At 41.6% G+C, this 24,960-nt stretch overlaps 1 long non-coding RNA gene across 5 annotated transcripts; it reads right to left on the minus strand.

Moving 5' to 3' along the window:
- Positions 1 to 4,054: 4,054 nt before the first annotated feature.
- LOC133378061 (uncharacterized) lies at positions 4,055 to 23,034 on the minus strand. Of its 5 annotated transcripts, none has more exons than XR_009760830.1 (6): positions 22,558 to 22,663; positions 20,936 to 21,030; positions 17,178 to 17,305; positions 13,230 to 13,346; positions 11,146 to 11,205; positions 4,055 to 4,154 (listed from the first exon to the last, which is right to left on the minus strand). It is a non-coding gene; the product is annotated as an uncharacterized LOC133378061 (long non-coding RNA). The 5 variants fall into 5 exon arrangements; XR_009760829.1 differs by lacking the exon at positions 11,146 to 11,205 and adding an exon at positions 11,371 to 11,495; XR_009760827.1 differs by lacking the exons at positions 11,146 to 11,205; positions 22,558 to 22,663 and adding an exon at positions 22,929 to 23,034.
- Between the last annotated feature and the right edge of the window lie 1,926 nt (positions 23,035 to 24,960).

Here is a 24,960-nt window from a genome sequence, read left to right on the forward strand (position 1 = left end):
CTATACAACATTTAGAACGCACAAATGCACAGGTCTGTACAAGCTTTCTTATGTCTCTTTATTTTAAAAATAAGCCCATCATAATGCATGTCCCACAGGAACTCTCTGTTTTACGATCGTTAATGATCGTGCTGTTGCTAAACATCCGACTTCTTCCATAAGGACAAGAAAACGCAGCGTCTCATAAGCACCCACTTTCCTAATGAGATGAGAATGATGAGTGACACTTCAACTTTGACTGTTTAAAATAACTGGGAAGAGTCCGTTGTCTGTCATTGACACACACCAGGGAAGTCTCACTGATTTTCCATAGATACAATCCCGAGCAAGTGGTTTAAGGGTTATGGCTACCCTGCTCACGTGCACCATCTTTTTCCAAATTGCAATACGTGCACAATGGTCTTCTTGTGTTCACTGCGTGATTTGTTGTTGCTAATGAAGTACAAATAATACTAAAGCTGAACATTTCATGTGTTTAGAAGTAGGTTTTGAATAATTTCTGTTTTTCAGGTCTTGAAGGAGTACTGTAAGAGTTCCACAATATGTAAGTTCCAAGCATCTCCCTCAGAAGGTCAGTGTTTAAATTTCCATGGACTGTAGTTCATTGAAATTAACTGACAGGTATGCTGAGGAACGAGGTATTGGAACACCAAACCTCTTGTGCACATTCTCAAGTATGGTCAGTTAGACCTAGGTTGCCATATATGGGTTATTTGTAGAATATGTGGAAGCACACTTAGGAGGACCACAGAGTAAATCCAGTAAGCTCTTTCTTGGCTTTTTAAATTTAAGCAACAAAATTCTTCTAAAAGAGCTGCAATTGCCACATGAGACAGCGGCTTGCATATGCTTTGGATTGTCCACGAAAATCTATATTGCTGAAAATGAGGTGCCCAGCATGGCTTCACCTGTGCAGTGACTCCTTCAGATCCCTCAAGTCAGTATGAATTCCATCAAGTAATTGCATAACTGGAGGGGAACAATGCTGTTCCTGGAGTTCAAAACATCAGTGTAACTAATCTAGTCATAGCCAATATCAGTATTTGCCCATAATTCCTTAGGAGATGCCAGCAGTTGGATTTGAAGGAACTAGACTTTATTGGGTGGTATCCAATGCTGTCCTCTCTGCTGATGGTTCCCCAGCTCCCCACATCAGATTTAGGGAGGGCCCAAGGAGCTGCAGACAGGGAAGGGAAATGGCCAAAAATGGCCTCCCTACTGTTTCTGCTGATGGATGTCTTCCATTAGTGGAGGGAGCAACAATGGATACCCCCTTACAAGATAAATGAAGCTTCCAACACTCCAGGTCAATTTGCTCCCTTTTTCTTGTAACCTTTACATGTCATCATGCATTGTGTTTCCACATCCATGCCGGCCAATGACATATATTAATGTACATATAGAGCGACGCATCACGTCATTTTGCATTGTAGTAGAACAATTGAGTAAAAAAACCCGTCTACAGGGCTTAGGGAAAGTCTTACTTGCTGCTTTTGCTGTGAAATGTTTGGCTACCTCGTCAGCCATTCCATTCATTCCTTTCCCCTGTACCTTCTTGAGGGCTGGGCCTGCAAGAAGGCTCTTTTTCCCTACCTCAGTTCTTCCCCCACCCATTTGGGAAAAGCCTCAAGGCATAATGAGACCCAGATCTTGGCCTTAATTCCAGTAGTAGACTTGATGCCGTGCCATGCAAGTCTGTTTCTCCCCATCCATTTGAGTGACGTTTCACCCCTCTGTCCTTCAGTCTGGGGTACCTTCTTTGAAAACTCTCTTGCAAGCATCTTAGTTGATTTCAGATTGACTTCTAGGCCTCAATGCTCATTTTCCTCCTGCATTTGGTGCTGCTCCGCTGATTGCACTGTTCTTGAACCAGGTTCAGCACGTACAAGAATTTAATGAAATTCCTCCTGATCACTTTGAACATGCCCTCTTTTCATTCTGATGGTAGTTCAAGACTCCCACACCAATTCCAATTCAAGGAGTGGACACACTTCAAAGTGACAACTTTAATGACTTATATTATATGGGAGATCCTTATCTGCAAGTGCATTTTATTTTCAATTAATCTCTCAAGAAAGGAGCAAGACAGCCATGGTAGTTGAGAAACTGAGTAAGGTTTTTTTGGATGATAGTTTTGCACAGGAGCAGATTCTTAAACTAACGGGAGGACTCAGGGTTAATTGCATGAGCCTTTCAGCCCATGACAGCTGATTTTTCATTAGCCTGTGCTGACTAAGCTGGTTATGTGATTGCCACCCTGAAATGCAGAATTTGGCACAGATCAGCTGTTGTTACTTGATAGCCACCACTCCAAAAGGTTACAATTGGGTGCCAGAAATCAAACCAGGGTGAGTTTATTGTATAGTGGTCAGAATGCATATAACTGTCCCTTGGCAGGAACTTATAGAAAAGAGCCAGATCTGCTTTGCATGCAAACGGCCCCATGTGCAGTCCCTGGCATCTCCAGGGAGGGCTGGGAAGGACTCCTGCCTAAAACCCTGGAAAGCTGTTGCTAGTCAGTGTTGATCAGGGAGGGAATCTCAGGCCCAAGGGCTGCGTATGGTCCTCCAGGTCTGTCTGGCCCGTAGAACTCTCCCCAAGTGACAGTCACGACTGGCTCTACTTCGCCTGCCAAGTGTTTTTGCCTGGTTGGAATTTGTCCTTGAAGTTGAATCATGCCTCTTGCTTGCCTGGATGGAAGATAGAAATTAACCTAGTGTACAAAGGTAAAAATTCCATTTGTTGTTCTGCCATCTTTTGCCCCTGGCCCCAACTACCACTGGCACGTGGCCTTTGGAAAGTAGCCCAAAAGGAAATGTTGCCCTCGGGATGAAGAGAAAAAAAAGGTTCCCCATCCCTGGGGTAGACAATATTGAGCTAGATGGACCAATGGGCTGATTTGGTATAATGCAGCATCCTACGGTCCGGTGTTGAAACATTTGGCCACCCTGAGGTCTCCATATCACCCTCTTTGGTGGGACACACAATATACAGAATGACAATCTACCTTTAATATGAAGCCTCCAAAAGGCTAGATGAGAATTAAGCACCTGGGAGGCAGAGACCTGATTCCATCAGATTTGTTTGCATTTCTATCTAAACCAACTGTTGTCTGTCCTTTAGCACATCTGCTGCACCTTATCACTTTGATGGCAAAAGGTAAGAGCAGGGGCGTAGACTTTACAATTTGGGGGGCAGGGCTGGGCCAAACCTAGGGAAAGGTGGCTGTGGGCCAGTGGTTATAGTGGTAGCAGTTTCTTGCTGTGTCCTATCTTTGAAATTTGCTTTTAGAATGGTCACTTTAAGATCTTCAAATGTACATGCATGTACATAGGATGAACTGGATGGTCTCTATGCAAGAGAATAAATGGACACAAATTTGACATTAAGAAAGGTAACAGAAAAGCCAGGGGCTGTTAAGGGAACATTTTTAATCTTCCTGGCCACTCAGTTGCAGGAGTCTTGTTTCTCCTTCATTCAGAAGAGTGACTTAGCAATATAAAATTGACTAAATCATCATGGGTGTCTTCATGGTTAAGGCATGGATGTAGTCTCTGAGCTAGTGCAGAGTGCAAAACAATTCTTATACACTAACTGTTTCTGAGCAATGTACAGAGTTTAAAGTAGTGGCAATCTTTTCACTTCAGACTCTTAACCAAGTATCCTATAAGTGATTGCAAACACATTTTGGGGCAATTCCTAACAACTGTGAAGTGCATCATGACAGCCTCCATACCCATGCCCTTAAGGAAAATCCAGAGTCATGCCACCGGGATTTTATATATCTTGATTTTCTGCTTTCAAACTCCACCTTTAAAATACAGATATTCAAAATAAACAAACTGCTAATAAAATCTCATAATAAAGTTTATGGGGCAAGACTGCAATCCTGTGCATAGTTACCTGGAAGTAAGTGTTAGGATCTATGGATTATAACGGTATTTTGTGGAATTAAAAGCATGCAGTAAACACTAAGCAATCGCTACACTTTAGCTTGATAAAAATTACACTGAGACTCTGATATAGGAAAAAAATAAACTAAGTTTATTGTAGGAAATAAATTTAGGTAGAAAACACCCATATCTGACTAACTAGATAGGAATTGCTACAGAAGAGATGTCTGCTGCATCTGTGCTCTTCCTCAGGGAGCCACTCTGGAAAAAAGAACAAAATAGATTGAGATACGGAGCAGGAAAGGAGATCAGTTTCCCCTGAGAGTATCAGTTTATACCTAGAAGGAAAGGTCGCTTAGGCGAGAGTGGACAGAACGGTCTAGGAATCTAGGAGGACTTCTCTCTCTCTCTCCCCACTCCCCATGTAACATGCAATCCCTTCCAGGCTTCAAGATAAATTGCACTGTCACATTTCCAACAGTAAGCACCATCAAACTCAGTAAGCATCATCAAAGTTATATTTCTGCTGTGTAGGTTCAGCTTGTACAACACATTTGGCTTTAACAAGAAATTCAGACAGCTGAAATACAACCTTTCACTTTTAATTAACAATGCAAACAATATTATTTATTTATTTATTTTTAAGTTTACAATAAAGTCAAACAATCCCCTATTTCCCCCTGTGTCTCTTTATGTGTTTGGAAGAGGAACATTCATGTCATTTGCTGCTCAGCAACAGGTGTCACAAAATTCTTTGTCTGTTACCAAATCACAGTATTTTGGTACCGTTGTCCTGGCTTTCCCTTCACATTGGGAGCTGTCATCTTGGCAGACTCTCCCTCACCCTTAGCTAAGTTTCCTGCCAAGGAAGAAGCAGTGGAGATTCCTCCTGGCCCTGCCTTCAGGTCTCTGCTGCAAGATGTTATAGGCATACTTTCACCAGTGGAAGCAACAACCTCACAATGGGCTTTCCGCTTTTGAATAACAAATGTATCCATGGCAAATTGGTGAGCATGGTGGACTGAACACAATTCAAAGGAAAATAACAGGATTCTGCAGGAGGAGAACCACTATTGCAGACCCCAGCATATTCATTGATAAAAAAAATACTACCTGTTTAAGACCAGGGTTAAGGTTATCTCATACTGCCTCAAGCTGACCAGCTGAACAAACTCACATTTGCTGACAAAAACCTCTCATACCCACTCTTTTAAGCAGTTTCAAGGAGAGGGGTAGTCATATTAGTCCGTAGTATCAGAAAAAGCAAAGAGTTTGTGGCACTTTAAAGATTAACTGTATTTACTAAACAGGCATAAGCTTTCATAGGACAGTGCCTACTTCCTCAGATGCGTTGAGTAAAGAATCAGATAGGATGTACATATAGAGAACTTACTAGCCACTCAAGTACATATTCACTAACAGGCAAAAAAACTTGCAGTTTAAGAATGTACCTATAGCCCACAGATATTTCTATCAAACTTTAAAAAGCAGGGAAATTGGCCAGCTATAGTGAACGCACCAGGGGAGCAGGAGACCTGACCTCCTCTCTGAGATAGTGTACTGCCCTACAAAGTTGTCAAAATGCAAACACAATTTGGGTTGGTCTTTCACAGTCCAATCCACTTCCTGTGCAGCTTGGAACAATTTGGTAACCCTGGTAGAACCAGGGTTAAGGACTATCACCTTGAGCGGGCCATAGGTTCTTTAAATCAAGGTATACTTTCTTAATAAACAAACAAACATCCTGGCAAACAGGAACAAAGCCCCAAAGAATATGGAAACTGTAGTATGAAATGACAAGAGAGATGGAGCAGTCCTGTGCGGCAACTTCTGTAGTAACTGAGGCCATCATGTAAGCCTGTCACTAGCATTCACAGATCCCTGGATTTTACCCAGAGACTCCGGGTTTTGGGGATCCTCCCAGGGTCTCCAAGGAACTCACCCCAATCTCTGGGCAAGCAAGAGGTTGTGAAAGAGGTCAGGGTCACAAGAGGATATGAGACCTCACACAACCTCACCTGCACAGAGCAATGGTGGCATAAGCAAGCGAGTGAGCCCAGGCCTTCCCAAAGGTTGAGCGGGAGTGTCGTAACTGTAGTAATTTAGAGACATTTCCTTACAAGAAACACTGGGATGGGAGTTAGAGATGATCCCTGAAGAATGGGGGGGGGGGAGCCTGGCTGACTGAAGAAGCTCCAGGAGAAATGCAGTGCTGTTGTAACTACTACTTAATAAAACTACCTTGTTAACTGTTGGCTACATATATTGACCCAAACATCTTACATGGTGTCAGTTGTGGGATATGAACCCACGCCTCCATCTTACAGGGCAGGAGACCTGGAAGTGCCTGGGGGGGGGTTAGTGAGTGGGAGGGGGAGTGAATGAGGGTGTGTGTGAGTGAGTGAGTGGATGGATGGGGAAGTGAGTGGATAGGGGTGGGTAGGAAGGTACCAAGGGTTATGAGTGGGGAGGGGGGTAGGAAGGAAAGTGCTGGGGGGAGTGAGTGGGGTAGGGTAAGTAAGAAGGTGCCAGAGGGAATGAGAGGGGTGAGCGTGGATAGCAAGGTGCCAGGGGGAATGTCATCACTAGGGCCCACACCTGAAATCTCAGGGTTTGGGATGCTTGTGACCTGGCAACCCTACCTGGCTCTGGCTGCCTGGGGGGGGGCTGAGCCCCCCTTGGGAGAATCCAGAGGGGGCTTGAGCCTCACAGCCCCCCTGAAGTTTACACCTTGGGCAAGAGCTGTAATTAGGCATTTATAGAGTGCTTACTATAGACTGCTTAGTATAGACTGCTTAGATTATCTCAGAAACCAGAAGGGCAAAAGAAGAGAATAGGATCAGGGGAGGATGGCATAGACGGGAAAACAAAAAGGCAATTTATTTATTTATTAGAATTATATCCCACCCTTTCTCCCAGTAGGAGAAAGGGAATGAAACGGGAAAGAGAGATGACGAGGACCAGGAATGCCACTGTTCAGGAAACAAAGGCGTTAGAGGCCGCACTGTCCCTGCAGAGCACTGGCTAGGAGTGCCTTTTTCTAGCTCTGGCTGGTTCACCAGCTTTGGCCCCTTCAGGGCAGAGATGACTTGGCCACAGCACTCCATGCTCCGGTAACTTACAGATTGGATTATTGCAATGCATGGAGCTGCCGTTGAAGACAACTCAGAAACTTTAACTGGTCCCAAAAGCAGCACCCAGATTACTAGCTGGGGTTCCAGTTAGATCTCATATCAGCTCTGTTTTAAAACAGCTGCATTGGTGGCCCTCAATGGTTTAGGCCCCAAATATCTGAAAAACTGCCTCCTTCCTGGCCCTCTTGATAGTTCTGCTGCCCTCAGAAGCTCAGGGGAGTGGCCTGGGAGAGGGCATTCTCCGTGGTGGCCCTTAAGTTGCGGAAGTCTCTCCCCATCGAGGTACATCTGGCAACTACACTTGTAAAGTTTTAAGGCAAATGCTGAAGATGCACTTCTTTATCCTGGCCTTTGACACCTGCAACATCTATTTTTAGGACACACCCTATTTTACTTTAGGTTGTTTTTAATTGTTTTTAATGCTGTATTTTAAAATTGTTGTAACCTGCCCTGGGACCTTTGGGTGAAGGGTGGGTAATAAATGTTAACAACACCCTAAGTGTAGTAGAAGTGGCCTGGATACTCATTGGATGCCTTGACAAAGTAAGGGTAGCAGTTCAGGTGCCAGGTGAGCATCTCTCATGGCTGAAAATGACTCCTGCCTAGTTTCTTCTCACCTCTTCTTCAACAGCTGAAGGAGAGCACTAACAGATGGCTCTCAGAGATGTGCAGGCAAAAATGTTACATTTCTCCATTAATTTCCTTAAATGTCATATTTGTTTTGTTACTCATGTGCTAGATTTACATTTGTTTCAATAGTGATTTGGGAGTCATTTAAATAGTGGAGGTCTTGTGCCAGCAACAAACAAATTCAAGCAAAGTAAGTGCAAGTCGAACTTTCCCAGGTTGCTCACTGGCTGATGGCATTGTCTTTATCTGCTGAAAGCTGGGTAAAAGGAGGCATTAGTCATACTTAAAATTGATCGTTTTGAGCACATTGCTGGAAGACATGTAAAACATTCATGAGAACACTGTGTCCTTGAGTGCCAAAGAGAAAACATGTTGTGTCGTTCAGAATACATTCTCTTGTACAGAGTTCAGACATCCTTGAATTACTACTGTTAAGCATCTGTATAATGTAAACTAACTGTATGCCAGGCACTACTATACATTTCTCTGCTGGACTATAGAAAAAACAGGGAGGATAGAAATGCCAGAGTTTACATTGTTGTTGTTAAAATGTATCGATCACCTTTCTGTAAGAAAGAGACTCCATAAATAAAATAATTCAAACTATAAAACAGCTCACAGCAGTATGAATGAAAGCTCAAGACAACAGCATCCAATTTAAAGCCGTTTAAAAAGCACAGGAAAAGAGAAACGGAAGGGCCAAACTAGACGTGACATCATTCGTGCTTTTTGAAGAAAAAGCTGCTGTGCAGGATCCTGATCCACAACATACTCTTGATCTGTATTGTCGTGGAAACAGTATTTTCAGAGGCAAACAGCTGGGGCACAGTGTTTGGATGTGTGACCTCGATCTGGATCAGGAGCACATTCTGGATCAGGGGGCCCTGCAATTGCTTTTCCTTCCAAATGAAGATGGCCAACTTAAGCGTGCTTTTTAAAAGCAGGAGGGACATAGCATATAGTTTGTCCCAATGTTTTTCTTTGTACCTTAAGTGCAATTTAAATGATTTAACTATTTAAATGACTGGGTTTCCCTTGGGAAGTTGGTTCCAAAGCTGCAGCACATCATAACCTATTCTGGCTCCTACTAGATTTTAAATTGGGAGGACTCTTTGGCACATCGTAAAGACCAGGAAGGTTCATGTGGGTTGAGAGAGCCCCTCAAATATGCTGGGCCCAGGATGTTTAGGGAAGGGTCATGTTGCAATGGACGTGCAGGAAAGGTAAAGTATGTTTCAGGAAGGGCCTTGCTGAAGAAGCGGGTCTTCTTGAGGGTGGATTTTCAAAAGCGGGGACACAGAGAGCAGGGACGCTACTGTTGTAGGGCAAAGCATCAGCACAGTGAAAGACATGGAGGGCTCATCTACACAGGGTTTAACTGTGTGTCTGGTGCTCCTGGCGTCCCCTTTTAATTTGCATAGTTCACATGACGTTACTGGCAAACAGAAGCTGTCACACAGTTTCCCTCCTGTAAATCAGTACTAACCCGCCCTGGGCTCCTGCTGGGAGAAAGGGCAGGATATTTAATCATCATCATCATCCAATCCTCTGAGGGCTTATCTACACGGGAGCCTAACTTCGTACTAAAGAAGCTGCTTATACCATCGCAATAGCTTTTCAAGATCCACACTTCTTGCTCAATGATAGCTTCCAATCCACTGTTTTCCTTCCACACAAGTAGATGTTCCTCTGGGAACATTTAGTATTGCTGTTTCCTTGTGGCCCCACCCCCAATTTTACGTGTTTACTCCCTCTGGAGTATAGATATTGCTAATGGAGAAGAGGAGGGTTTTTTTGTCAGTTTCATTATTTCTTGTCAATTGGGTGCAACTGATTAGAGGGGGGAGTGAGTGAAAGGCAAAGTAGGCAGTGGCTGCGGCAGCTTTTGTGGGTGGCAGAGAGAGAGGGAGTGGGCAATGGGGCATAAGACAGCCCGCCCATTAAAAAAACACAGAAGCAAAGCACCTACACGGAGGAGCACAGTGAAGCTGAGATGGTTTTTCCTTTCCTTTTCACATTATAATTGGGTTGGGTTGATACCGATTTAAAGGGGAAAACTGTGTTATAGCTTCTGCTTGCCTGCATCGTCATGTGAACCATGCAAATTACAAATGGATACAAGTAGCACCAGACACACCCTAAATCGCTATGTGGATGAGCCCCGAAAAAGGAAGGAAAAAACGTCTTCACTCCGTATCTCTGGGGCTGCAGACACTTTTCTCTGATGCTTTTAGGTGTGTGTGTCAATCGTTCCCTTCTCCACGCCCACTCCCTCCTCCTCCCTTCGTTCATTTCATTTCCTGCAACTTACAGCTGCTCTCCCCCATTCTGCAATGCTTTTTTATGTTGCTGCAAACAGTGCCTTTATTTTCTTTTCCTCCCAACTTGTGCACAAAAGCATAACACTGCTCAAACAAAGATTTGTATTTCATCTGTATTGTACCAGTGAAAATACAAATAATTGCACTTCCAGGTTGCTGTTTTTTTAATGAAACTTACTGGTAGAACGAACTGAGCATGCTCGGTTGCCAAGTAACGAGAGGGAGTGGAAATATTAGAGGGCATGGTCTTTAGGAAACTGCATGATTGATGGTTCCCCTTAAGTGTGACTAGAAAACACACGTTTGCAGCTGACATTGAGCCCTTACTGTGGACAGTGCAAATATAAAACAGAGGTAAAAACAGCGTCTTTAGCACAGTTATGCTCCCATGTGGATAAGCCCGGAGTCAGGAATGAGAGAAGATCAAGGGGGCCAGCATATTAGAGTCTTTTTTAGAACAAAGTGTGAAAGGCAGGCTGTAAGGAGAGCCAAATCTCGGTGGACACTGACACGGCTCTTTAAGTAAGGATGAACGGACTTGAGGTTGTTGTGACAATTTACAGGGAGCCACTGAAGAGATTTAAGGGGAGAATGACATGATCATATCTAGTGATGGTATCAAATCTCAGAATAGGAAGTTTGGTAAGGTGAATTGAAGGGTTTGCGCCCAAGCCCCTTCCAAAGCGGACCCAGACCATTCCCCCATCTCCCGAAAGTTTGGATCAGATGCAGAAGACACTTTATATGGCATCACCAAGTTCCCCACCAGAACAGCCTTCGCTGCTCCCATCCATTTGTGGCATTGCAGGGACAGGCTAAAGGGCTGGACACTGTGAGCATGTATGGGAGCATTCACTACTGCTAGGAAGCATGGGAAATCTATAGAGCTGGGGAACATTGGAAAGTGCATTGGTGGGTCCTAAAACTATACAGGGTAAAGAGGGTCATTTGAGTCAGTTCCCTTCTGAATCTAACTCTGTGCCCATAGCAACAGAACAAATAGTTTGACAGAGCTGTTTTGGACTAAAAAGGCAAGATGCAACAAACTGGAAGGTGAGCAGGAGAGGTGTATAGTGGTCTCAGCAAGAGATGATTACAGCACTGACAAAGACTGCAGCATGCAAAGAAAGGAGAGGGTGGATCTCACTGGTACTAGTAAGGACGAACCTGTGGTGACTTCTTGATTGTGGGAGGAGACAGAGAGGGAAGGGACCCAAAGTTGCACGCCTGCAAAGTGGAGAGAGGCAATAGTGTCACCAGCAGTCGAAGAAACGTGCATAGGAGGAAGCGGCATAATAAAACACAAACGCTAGAGCACAAAGTGCTGACCAAGTCCCAGGTGTGCAGTACGTGTGATAGGGTATATAAGGGATGAAAAATCCTGTTACATACCGAAGTGGGAGAAAGAGGATCCTTGCTGCAGTTTTAGAAATATGAGGTGCTGGCCTTGTGGAGGTGAGATAAGTACCAGCATGAGGCTGGTAAGCAAGTCCCTCAGCACTTCTCCAGGTGCGGTTCTGTTATTTTACACCAAGAAATCAGATATGGTGATATCTGCAGGAGCTAACACTCAAATCCATGATGCTAGGTTGCTAGGAAACTTCCGTGTCCAAAATAATGTTAATGTCATCTCCTTAGAAATTCTCCATCTTGTGGGAGAAAGTGCAGTAGAGGTGTTTGTCAAACACCTCATATTTCTAGTTGCTGGCTGCTTATATGATTGAGGAACACGTTCCAGGCTTCTTTGTCACTTCCTAAATTAGCTGAGTTAGAGTATGAGGAGCCTGTTTATAAAGTAATTAATGCCCCCATGACTTCCCAATAAAATCTCACTTTATGCAACGTACAGAGCAAAAGGCAAGTCATGGAACAGATTTCTTCAGTGGCTTTGAATATCAGTTTGAGCCATGCAATTTATGGCCTAGGAAGAGCTTATACACATGAGCTTCACTTGTTACGGTTTCTGATTTATTTACAAGATCAATGAAACAATCCAAAGTGATCTGAGAGCGAAGAAAGGATATGAGAGTGAAGAATTATGATGAGCAATTGCCATTGCTCTTTTTAACCTTGGGAAGAGAGATCAAGCAAATAAGATCACTATCTTAGGTATGCAGAAAGGGAGGTCAGAATTCCTTAAGAAACATACAGTGCCCTGAGCTTTTGAGGAATTTGCATATAGTTGACAATTCCCCTCACTAATTATTTTCTCAACCAGAACAACAAAAAACAGCAGTATTTCTTTCTACAAATGAAAACAAATAATTTTTTAAAGTTCTGTGGCAGATAGCAGGTTCTAAAGCTCCTACAATAACTATAATGGTTATTATTAGAGAATATTTATAACCATGGGATTTCACAAAGCACCAAGGAAAGGGAGTTCTTTCAGTGGCAAGATTGACCTAATGGAGTAAGCTAACACTGGCATTACTCTATAGGTGGCATTATCTGTCTAAATAGAGGAAGTCAGGATGGAAAGATCTGTCCGTTTTGGTTCCCAGTTTCTCATTTTTCCAGACTTAAATTCAGTTCTCCACTTTTTTGCAGCAATTTGAGATTTTTTTTTTAAAAAAATCTTCATTAAATTCTCCAGCATTCTAGTGCAAATTTCTCCTAATAAACACATTTTGCAAGCAGTTTATCCTAATACATTTTTGTATGTTACTTTCACTAATATATTATCCACACTTTCCCCTAATACATGAACTTTTGTAAACACTTTTGGTTAGAGAACTGCATTGCAAAAAACCTGAGTAAGCTGACTTATTTATTTATTTATTGTATTTCTATACCGCCCCATAGCCGAAGCTCTCTGGGCGGTTTACAGTACCTAAAAACACATATACAAATTTAAAACACATCTTTTAAAAACAATTTAAAACACAATTTAAACATTTAAAACAATTTGAACTTAACGCTGGTGCTACTTCACACGTAGCATTATCTGCCTAAATATACCGGATGACATTGGGTGTGGGGCAGTAAAGACATGGGTGGGCCAAAAGGGGGTTCACCACTTTGCTGTGCCTTTGTCCACACAAACCATGTGTGCAAAAATGGGTCAACTTATGTCATTATGATTAACAGGTGGGTGGCCCCGCCCACCTATCAGTCTTGGCCTGTGGGGGAGTAGGGCAGATGAGGATCTGGTCCACTGGCTGGATCCAGTTCCCCACCCTTGGTTTAAGGTGTAACTAATCAAGTATGCATTACTGCTTAAGGACAGTATTAACAGAACAAAGTTCACCTACTACAGAACAGCTTGCAAGAATCCTATCAGCCAGCTGGTGATGATCCACTGGAAGTGGCCTGCCTTCTGTCCATCCTCGTACAACACCACACTGGATTTGCTATAGTATAGAGCCACTCTGGTAAGACAGACAACGTTTAAATGGAGATTATTTCTGTTCCTAGATCTTAATTATTCATCACATTCAGGCTGAGTCACATCAAGTCAAAACCATAGCAGCAACTTGATACATTCAGTCGACCAAGAATGTTTTCATTCTGATGTCAGCTCAGTTTTGCTGATCATAATCAATGGTGTTCTAAGTAGAAAAACAGAATTCCTTTAAACAGCTAAACCAACTTGCAGTTCGTCAACTGGATATGAAGCACTGCACATAAGATGTGTTCACAGCAGCTTGGTTTTATAATATTACGGCTTACAGATTTGTTTAAAAGTGAACAATACAATAAATGATGCCAGGGCCATAAGCCAACTGCCCCAAAAATGTATCTGTAAATTAGCTAAATAAAAATACATTTTAATATAAGATCCTTGCATTTCCTTAGCGTGGCTTTGGCAAGAGATATTTGAAGCAATTTATTCAGGAAAACTTTCCTTCTAGGAGTATTCACAGTGAACTAAATGTGAGGCCATGTGGAACTCCTGGTAATTCATAAATACTGTAAGATGCTTTTAATATCTTGTGATAGCCATTAGCCATAGGTGTTAGATTATCTTCTGTTGCACTCATGGAAACAGAAGCAAATGTTTCCATTTGCCACTTGTTAAAATCTCCAAGCATTTTATTTCTTTCACTGTCACAGCTGGGGAAAAGGGAAAGTTTGCAGCCATGCTAATGTTTCCAGTAAGCACTGTCGTTCCTCCCCCAGCAAAATAATAATAATAATAATAAATTATCTTGACTGTGTTTGAGAAATTGGTACAGTTGAACATTTTCATTAAGATGCCTTCCTTTGCTTCCACTTCCAGAACCCCACCACCACCACCACACCGTCTAATCTTATTTCTTCCAAACTATCCGGTTAATTATTGGCATCAAGTTTCACATATGGCAATGTTGTCCTCTTGAGCAGTGCCTTTTTTGTTTTTTTTGTAAAAAATGAAGTGTTGGTACTCATATTTTGATGAAAGTGCAGTGGGTAACAACACACAATGGCTGCCATGGGCAGCAAAAAAAGAGGTTACGTACTGGTGAGCATCATCACAAAAATAGTTGTGAAAGACCCAGTCACATTCTGTGCAGGTAATGTCTTGCATCCAAAGAGATCCTTGCACAAGTGAAACTTCTTTGATTTCCACTGATTCCCCCCCCCCATACATGGCCGGCCACCCACTACATCACTTGCTGTTCTGCGGTGTCCCCAAAGTTCAGGACCAGCTTTGGGGGCTACACATGAGGAAGTAGTAAGAATGGTTGGGAAAGGGAGACCCCCCACTTCGTGCATGCAACTCCACTATTTCCCTGTTCTATGGCAACTGCTTTTAAAATGCTAGTGCACTTAATTTTAATGGAAGATTTTACAAGATCCTATAGAAAAATTTAAAACTAGCATCTATTCCACACTGAAATTGACAACTGAAACCTCAAAAATGAACACATTGTCCTTATCATGTAATGATTTAATTTAATTAGAAACCAAGTTATAAACTGATACTAGAGGACCCTTTAGTTAGCACTGAAAATAAGTAATTATAAGTTTAAAAAAATTCAATTCAAAAATATTTATTGTACTAGCCAAAGGCCATGACAAATACATTAAAATGTGAAAATATAAAATATAAAAACATACAGAACTATGTAAAAGTATACAAAGAACAAGTTGTTGTGACCTGTAGTATAATTTTCTTTTTCAAAATTAGCATCGGCAAGCTCAATTTAAAAATCTGAATCTCCCAAACAGTTTATTGCCATTTTATCTAGTTCTTTCTTTCTGATCTAATACTGCAGTTGGCATAACTTGAAAATGTAATTCCATAAAAGCATTTCTTAGGGAGACTGGCATTAATTTTGTCAAGTAACTGGCTCTAAAGTGTTCTGTTTTCACAGAAGCGAACCATGGAGAGACTCTGGAGGTCTTAATTAATTGTAAATCCCTTCTACCATCTATCCAAAAGATTGAAGTAATTATAAGTGATAATTCCATTGCTAATCTCTCCTATTTTTGTAAATTTGGTTAGGGAAAAGTATCTCCTTCGGCTTTTTCTAGTTTGTTCTGCTTTCATTTGACCTTTTCATTAGATAAGCACTTAAGAATGCCAACAACAAAACTGGAGGCACCCATTGTCCCAAACACTCTGTGAACTTATAACTGTTCCAGCCTGATGAAGCCTCATGATCCCATGAGTTCAGTTCAGAAAACAAGCAGCTGAGTTTATTTATGCTAAACAAATACAGCTGCAAAATGTTTTCTTTACTTTAACTGCTACTGTCTCAAAAGTTAAAAGGATGCTGAGAGTGCGGCCCTTTGACCAACTTACATGTATTAAAAGAAAAAACAGTGAGTGTGTTGTTGTTGTTATGTGCATTCAAGTTGCTTATGACTTATGGCGACCCTATGAATCAGTGACCTCCAAGAGCATCCGTCATCGCCCTGTTCAGATCTTGTAAGTTCAGGTCTGTGGCTTCCTTTATGGAACCAATCCATCTCTTGTTTGGCCTTCCTCTTTTTCTACTCCCTTCTGTTCTTCCCAGCATTATTGTCTTTGCTAGTGATGTAGTACTACTACAATTAACGTGAATTTCATGAACAGGTATCCCAGAATCTCATGCAATAAGCAAGGAGCTATATACATCGTGCTGCATTTCATAGGAATGCTCTTGCTAATTGTTTTTCTTTTTGGGAGGATGAGGAGATAATCCAAATATCTAAACTCTTGTATGATGGTTGTTCTTTTGGAGACTAAAAACGTCTGTTGGATCTTCCAGCAGTGTACTTGATTTACCCCCAAATCAATATTTTAAAAGGCTGGTAGTCTCTGGCTGTGGGAATATTCTCAAAGTATTGATATTCAGCATCCACATTTGACAGGCAAACATTTTGCGATAGTTATTTATTTAATTAATTTATAACCAGCCCTTCTTCCCAAAAGGAGCCTGTGAAATAATTTCATTAAAAAATCACCCTACCAACCCATTTTTCATTTTCATATATAATTAACATGTTTTATATCACTTAAAAGATATTTTTCCAAAGTTTTATCTAGCAATAGTTTTTCAGAATTACACTTTACACATAAGTAAAATAAACAGAAGTGTGGCATGGAAGATGACTTTCTCTCCCACACACCCCGATCTTCAGTTAGACTCTCCAAGAAAGGAGACAAAAGATTAATGATGCTTTATTGTACTGATAGTTTTGCTTCCTCATTTGGTAAACTGAGAATAAAAGTTATGTTAGGAACAAAATCAGAGAAGCTTAGGACAAACTTATGTTGGTTGAGCATGTTATGTTGGTCACAACAACACATACTCCCCCCCCCAAACAAATGAAAAGAAAAATCTAAATTTTAACTTTATTCTCTTTTTTGAAGTTGTTAGCATTAAGAAAATGTGATACTACCTGAAGTACGTCTTACATACAACACTTCTTGTGACAAACATAACATCACAATGTGCAATTTACACAGCACAAATGTGTTGTGTGTCATTTAAATTCCTTTTTAGGACGATCATAATTCTTTCCCTGAGAATTTAATTATTACTAGGTTTATTTTTTGTATAATACCATCAATATAGGGAATGTTACAAAGTTTTACAAAAAAACATAGGCCGCTGCCCTCAAGAAGCGTACAGTCTAAAAGACAAGTCAGATAAGGGGAGGATGAACAGACATTATGTTTAGAAGAAAGATAATACAAATAAAGCTAAATAACAACACCTGCAAGCATAAAAATATTATTACAACTTTATATACCTAAAACTTATTAAAACCAATGAAAGCATACTCACCAGTTGAGGGTTGTTCACTTAGTCCTTACCAAACCATAAAATAGAAAGAATGTTTGATGACTAACATTAACACTCAAAAAAGGCCCTCCAAGTTAGGCCCTTCAAGGGAGCTCAAAACTGTAATAATCCTGCAAAACATGTTAAGCAAAGATTTCCTTTTTAACAATAAAAAGTAATAAAAATGTAGATTCATTCCTAAATGAATAATAAATGCATGCTTACATGTTACTAGAATGGCCCAAACCACACAAGAAGCTGCATGTGGTGTGTTCCTGTGCCCGCATATGTGTGAGGGAGAATGTGCTCTGTGCCTGCATGTGTGTGTGGACATGTGATTTGAGTGTGATATGTGAGTGTGGGACAGTGTGTGTTGTGTGCCTGCATTTATGTGTGCATGAAAGTGTGCTGTGTGCACATGTGTGTGGCCTGCATGTGCAGTAACTGTCTGCTGTATGTGTGGTATGCTTGGTGTGTGATGAGTGTGGCGCACATGTTACCCCTTTGGCCAAGGTTGAATATGGGCCCTCTGGCCTACTAATTTAACCTCCCATGTTACATATCTTTCATTCATTTTAATAATAAAAATAGGCGAATTTCACATGGTGATGTAAATTCTGAAATTGAACTTTTAGTTCCAGTTTTACTGGTTTGGATGTAAAGATATTGCTGCACAAGCAGAATGGATTTCCACTTATGCAGGTAGTTAGGCACAGGGGGATTGTTGGCCACCATCTGGGTCCCCCAGGCTTATTGAGTCAGTTTGCAGCAGGCCCTGGCAGGTGTGGGGAACCTTTGGCCCTCCAGATGTTGCTGAACTATAACTCCCATCAGCCCCAGCAAGCATGGCCAATGGCTGATAGGAGTTGTAGTTCAGCAACATCTGGAGGGCCCAAAGGTTCCCCACACCTGATCTAGGGTCTTCAAACAGTGAGGGAATCAGTGTCCCTTCCCCTGAATGAGCAGCAATGCCTTTTACTTGCATAGCATGACCTTTCGATCCAAGCCACGATCAACATCAACATCTGAATTTTGAAAGTAATGTGATGGCATCTGGCCTCATAGGGATTTTTATATTTCAAAAACCTGCAAAAACTGTTTAGCCAGAGACTATAGTGGGACAGAAGAAAGAAGTGTGTGTACACCATGGGAAACAATGACTCATTCATGCTACCTTCAACTCTCCGAAAAACTATTATCTATTTCAGCCTGGGAAAGTGATAACTCTACACTTCCAGTGATAGTTCCAACAGAAAAGAGATTGCAACAGTAATGGAAAAGAGCACATTCAATGTGCACACACTGCTATGTCTAATTTCCCAGACCTTTGTGACTCAAAAATCTCTTTATCACACTGTCATTGGGGTGGTTACTTGCTCTGTGACCTTGTCTTAGCACTGCCACACAGCATTTAACAGCTGCATTTCTCTTTTGTCATTGTCTGGCCTCTCTTCTAGGTCCAGGAAAAATGCCAGGCCTATTAACCATGAATATCAGCAGCATTGTTAGCATTACCTGGGAAACACATTATGACAAATTCCCCATTTAGGATCTGAATTGTTGACTTCAGAATACAAATGCTAGCACTTTATGCTGTTATTGTAAGTCAGTCCCAAAGGGCCACAATAAATCTGCCTCAAGTAATGTGTTCACCTCAATTCCAATCAGGTGATTTATAGTAATTTGAGATTAAAACTAAACATGGATTTATGGCAGGAAAGCCTCTATATTCCCTCTGGGACTGAGCTTCTGTACCAGGTAGAAGCATACACTGACACGAATTAGGTCTCAATCTGTGAAAAGGTCAGGATATCCCTAAAACAGCATATCCCTGTTGTGATCAGAGCTCTTCTGTAAACCAATCTCAGATGCTCATGTTTCCAAAATCAAGATTTTTTTTTTTACAGGCACAACAACATGCAGTGGCGTCAATAGGGTTGGTGTCACCCAGTGCGGCCCGCAGCGCCTTCTGTCTCACTCTGAGCGATCGCGCGCGCAGCCTCTAGGAGAGTGCGGCTGAACGACAGGGCCCGGGAGCGCGCCACCGCCTCGTTGTCTGCTGCCACTTCCACCTTCTAACAGCCGAGGAAGGCAGCCAGCACGCCACACAAAGACTCTCGTTGGTGCCTAGGCAGTACCGGGGGGGTGGCTCTGGGTGTCACCCCCGTCTGGTGGTGTCACCCGGTGGGGCCCGCACCTGCCGCACCGCCCTAATGACACCCCTGACACCATGGTGGAGTCACCATACAATGCTACAGTGATCCTGAGCACGCAGCCAGCCTTCTGAAGGCTGGTCAAGCTGCATAAGATGAACAAAGCTTTTTGACCAGAGCAAAGCTGGCCTGATATGAGCAAAGCTTTTGCGCTAAGCTTCAACTTGTGTGGAGATTTATACTGTTGTTTGCAATTAACAAAAATATAGAGATGCATGGAACGTGCAACATAAAGTATGGATCTGAATGGTGAAGGGCTGGCATTTTAACCAAATTAAGAAAGGCTATACAGAGTCCGTAGAATTTGGAAGGGGGAAAAGGAAGAAGTGTGGGATCTGTGGGGGAGAAGTCAAGAGGAGCAATATTTACATGTGTATGAGAGGGTATTGACGGAAACACACTTATGGGGGAGGGGTCATTGCAGGTAGGACTGGGAGAGACCAGTCTGAAATTCTGGAGAGCTGCTGTTGCCAGTCAGTTTTGAACTAGACAGACCAATGGTCCGATTCAGTGTAATGCAGCTTCCTGTTACTCAGCAAAGCCCCCTACCAACCCACATTACCTGGATGAATAGCTCATGCTTGAAGTGTCCCACTACACAGCAATAGGCAGAGATATGGGATGGCAGCTTAGCCATATATGGAATAGGATAGTCACTAGAAAAGTGGCTCGACTGTGCTCGACTCCTGGCTGATTTGGTGCGGACATGGTCTCCTGCAAATTACTGGGCTTTGGATATCAAGAGAGTTGACACAAGATTAAGGAACTGGGAGTCACTGATAGAAATATCAGTGTTTTACCTGTCCTGAAGAAACAGACTGGGCTGCTTCCCTGAGCTTGTCGGCACTCAGTCTTGGCAGCACTTCAGTTGATTGGGTGGCAGACCCTTTCAGAACAGAGAGTCCAGTAGCTGCCTCTGTTCTCTTAAAATGTATCCCAGGCTCGGGCAGTGATGGGGTGCCTAACCTGGCCCTTGAGACAAAGTCCAATTAGCATCCCAAGTTGGTTGGAACCAACCTAATCTTTGAGGGAAAACATTACCATATGCTTTCCTCGAGGGTTTTGACTGACTTGAGAGGAATGCTACACATGGCCGAGGCATGGAAACACTGAGGGAGGTTTTTGTAGTGATGTTGAACCAGGGGGATGTTCCTCCATGGCTATCAATTCTGGTATCACCATCCCAGGTTTATGGCCTTGCTGCTGGCTTGCAGCTTGTGTGTGCTGATGTCCTTACAGGAGCGTGTCACTTTCTTGTGTGCTTAGGGATGGATGTGTTTGTTGTGCCAGGATGCAGAAGATTTCTTGTGCGCCCGAGAGCACGATTTGTGGCGCATGTGGTGATTGGCTGGGTGGGTCACAATTTGGTTGGCTGCTTCAGAGGGCACAGTCCTAAACTTCCTGTTGCCATCACCTGAAGACCTGTTGATTACATCAGAGCTTTCCGCTGTCTGCCATGCCAGCCTTGTGAGTATAGGACTGCAGCTTTAATATAGCGCATAATGTTTCAGCAAGGAGTTGCTGTTGTATCCTTTCCATCCTGCTTACCTTTCTGGTGGAGAAGTAATTCATACAGCCAGAAGAACTCCTCCTTGCCCTGACAAGCCTTGGCGTCTCTGACACAAATAGTCAGTTCTGTCAAACTAAACAGAGTTCACAGGTGTACTAGCAGAAAGGAAAACAAGAGAGATTTTCACCCCCATTTCCCCCCTGCAAGTCCATAGGTAGGCCAAGTCCTCCTCAGGAACTCTAAATAATGTTCACCATTCCCCAAAATGAACAAATACCTCCAAGAGAACATATCCCATCTTTGGGAGGGATCTCTGACAGGATGAACCTGGAGCCTACCCGTAAATTGCCAGAACAGCAAGTCCCTCAATGTTTAAATTCAAAGGGGCAGCTATTCAGCTAGGAATGCCAGAAAATAGGGGTGTGCATTGGATTTGGACAAATCCTGAATCCTGAGACAAAGCTGCTGCTGGTCTAGATTTCTGTCCATTTGGTACTTCTGAGTGGAATGAGAGGAACATTCTCACACTCCTAGGCAGAAGTGTACTTAACAAGTGCTCATTAACAACCTGTGCCAAACTGGAAGGAGATCTCAAGTACAGAGCGACAGGCCCTGTGCTCCTCAGCATTTTCATGACTTGAGATAAGGGTTATAACAGACAAGTTAACGGAAGAATGCTGGACAGCAGGATAATGTAACAGCGTGAAGAGTGTCTGTTGAGAATGACAGTTGAAGAGTTGCTGAAATCAAAGAAAGGGAGAAATGAGGATGAGAGAAAGAATGAAAGCATATGAAAAGGGTTAGGATAGCTATTAAGGAGGAGAGTTAGGTCAGGATATTTTCATTTTCTATATAAAATGACTACATGTTCCGGGTATTTTTAAAAACACATATAAGTTTATGGTTTTAACTATCCAGTGTCCTGGTCTGGGTGGCTTGTAAGGTTAGTATATCCAACACTGTGGCATGGATATACTTGAGTAAGAATATTGAAGGCAAGTCCTACTGCTCTCTGTAAGTCAGTAGGTAGAAACAGCAGGCATTCTGAGGACCATTAAGGAAAGTCTGGACTCAATGAATGAGCTGCATTTCCTGGGACCATCATAATTTGACCACAGTGTGGTAAGATTCAAAGTGGGATATTAATCTGTGGGATGTGAATTTGGGATATTTGAATATGTGGATACACATTTGTAGGAACTGGAAATAGTGGGAGAAAATTACTGAAGCCTTGAATTACCCAGAATTTTGGTGACCAGAATTTTAAAGGAAAAGGACACAGAACAAGTGCAGTCAAATGTCTGTTATTTTGTTAATTTTGTTTTGAAGAAAGAGGAGAGAGATTAGAGAATGCCTTATATTCTTGGCAAGATGGCGTTCGGGTAAGATTTATTGGTTACCTGCCCGTTCGTTTGTAATTTTAGTTTTTATTTTACCTCTATTTTAAACTAATTAACAAGGAATTTCTAACAAGATATTCTTTTTTTAAGTTATCAACAGTTAGTAATAGCCTTGCTATCTTAAATAACGACATCTTCAGAGGAGAAACTCATTAGGCGTTATATTATCATCTTTTGGGAGCTATAATGAACTAACAAAGCTAAATACTAAAACAGCATGGTATTAACAAGGAGTCTAAGGAAAGCCTTGGGTGATTTACCTCAGCCTTGGTCTCCGAAGAAAAAAACAGCAGAAAAAGAAAGTAAACACTAAGAACTTATCTCAAGGCATTTTGCCAGCAGCATTCCGACAAGTTGATTCTTCCCCTCAGGATTTAAAGGGATAAACTCATATTACACAGTTTTGTGTCTCTACCGGAAAAGAAAATTTATTGAAGAAAATCCCTAATAAGACCTATATTAATCACGACTGGTCAGTGAAATACATACCAGTCAATGATTCTTATAAATCTACTGATGATATGGGTCCTAATCTAGCAGCAGAGATAACATCAGCGAATATTGCTGCTAATGAGCGTTTGTATTTTCAAAATGAAGTTAAATCTCAGTCATTAAATTCAGTCTTACATACCAAGAACACATCTGTAGACATAGCAAATACAGCTATTGACTCTGCTGAAGGTGGTCTGGAACATCTTCCTTTTATACCCAATGTATCTGGCTCTTTAAATTGCATAAATAACTTTCTTGATCAACAGGATAATGGTACAGTTATTGATGTCTTGTTGCCGGAGCAGCTGCTTGAACCTGTAAATTTGTTAAAGGCGTCTTCTATTCATTTAGAGCCGACCAGCTATGGCGCAGCTAAAAACAACTTACAATTTGAAGTTCAACATACCTATACTCAAACGGAAACAGATTGGAAAGCAGATGAAATAAGTCCAACAGTTACTGGATGGCTTCTTATGCTAGCCTTTGATTTAGATTTTATGAAATCCTCATTAACTGAGACTAATCATATACTTACATCGGTCCTGGGAATATTGGATAATAAGGGACAGTTTCTATCAACTACCCAAAACCCCTCTTCTGCTGCTTCATTCCGGAACCCAGACATAATTTCGAAGGAAATTAACCCAATGACGATCAATCCCTTAATGAAGAAATCTACCATGAAAAAAAAGACAACGAATAGGAAAACTGATGATAAAAATCCAATCTTAAAAAAAAGAGAAATATGAAAAATTGTAAAAATCGTCGAAGGGAAAAAATGAATTTTAAGAAATTATTTAAATTGCTAGAGCAAGGTCCAACTGCTAATAAGCACTCTGGATTACAAAAAAGTGCAAGAAAACCTCGCCGGAAAATGGAGAGAAATCAACATCCAACTGAGAAGGCACCTAAAAAAAAAAATCCCGGGATTTCAGATACAATTGAGTGTTCATTGAAATTACCAGATAAGACCATATCGTCGCCCATAGATACTTTTGATATATCTTTAACTTTTCAGAAACCTTTGATAACTTTCAAGATCCATGGTCAGAAATCTTGGTGAGACAACCTGTGCAACCAGTTTTAAATAACAGTAACTGGTCTATAGTGTTGGAGCCTTTACATTTAGTATTTGAAAATTATCCCAAACCAATGGGTTTCTTAAATCAAGATGATCGTAAATTACATTTGTGTAACATTTTAAACCCAATGGTAACGCTGTCTCCAACTGATGTTGTTCAGAAACAATACTTGTATTTTAATGGATGTAATGCCCGGGCTATAGTTTATTTTTCTTCTAACTCGGTTGTCCAAAAGTTGCTTTTGGCCAGATCCGCCCTTTCTGATTTAAATATTCGAGTAAGCAGATATTTTGTAAACAAAGCTTTACCAATGTCATTGATAACAAAACCTATTAATTCTAAAACTTTTAAACGATCTCAGAGGGATTTGTCACCGTCCAATCAACCTCTTAATAGTCATTAATACAGAACCGATGGATCAGATTTCATTTGCTGCCCCACCCCAACCGCCACAAGATAGTAACAACATCTTCACTTCTGAAGAAATGGCATTATTAGATACCTTTGGAACATTATCAGATCTCGCCCAAAATGAGATATTGCAAAGACTGGACCGTCTAAAAAACCACCTGTATGCAATACGGAATCTAAAGATTCATGTGGAACGGGAATGCATAATGATTTAACCAAGGAGATAGAAGTACAGATTAATTCCAACAGGATGAGTAGAGAGGAAGGCAAGGCAAAAGTTACACATTTCCTGATCGAGGAAAATAATCAATGGGGAAATTCTCTGTGCTATGAATTAGCTAAATACGCAAAAATCAATACACCAGGGCAGTGGGAAAGAATGCGTATTTTGGAGGTGGCGGAATTAGGGACACCATTTAACAGTCCAGAGTATAGAAAACTGGAAACCTCTCATGCTAATCAGATAAAACTAGTTACAGTCAATCAATCGACCAAAAATGAGAAAGCCCCTAGTCAACTAAAACGAAATAATTTTTAATGGCTGTATAGCAAATACAGATTTATTTGATGAGATTATATCTACGTGACAGTTATCTTTGCTGTCATGGAATATTAATGGATGGGCTAATAAATATGAGGATCCCGATTTCTTAATTTTTTTAAGCAAATTTCAAATTA

This window comes from Rhineura floridana, chromosome 2 (assembly GCF_030035675.1).
Source record: "Rhineura floridana isolate rRhiFlo1 chromosome 2, rRhiFlo1.hap2, whole genome shotgun sequence".
Taxonomy (NCBI): Eukaryota; Metazoa; Chordata; class Lepidosauria; order Squamata; family Rhineuridae; genus Rhineura; species Rhineura floridana.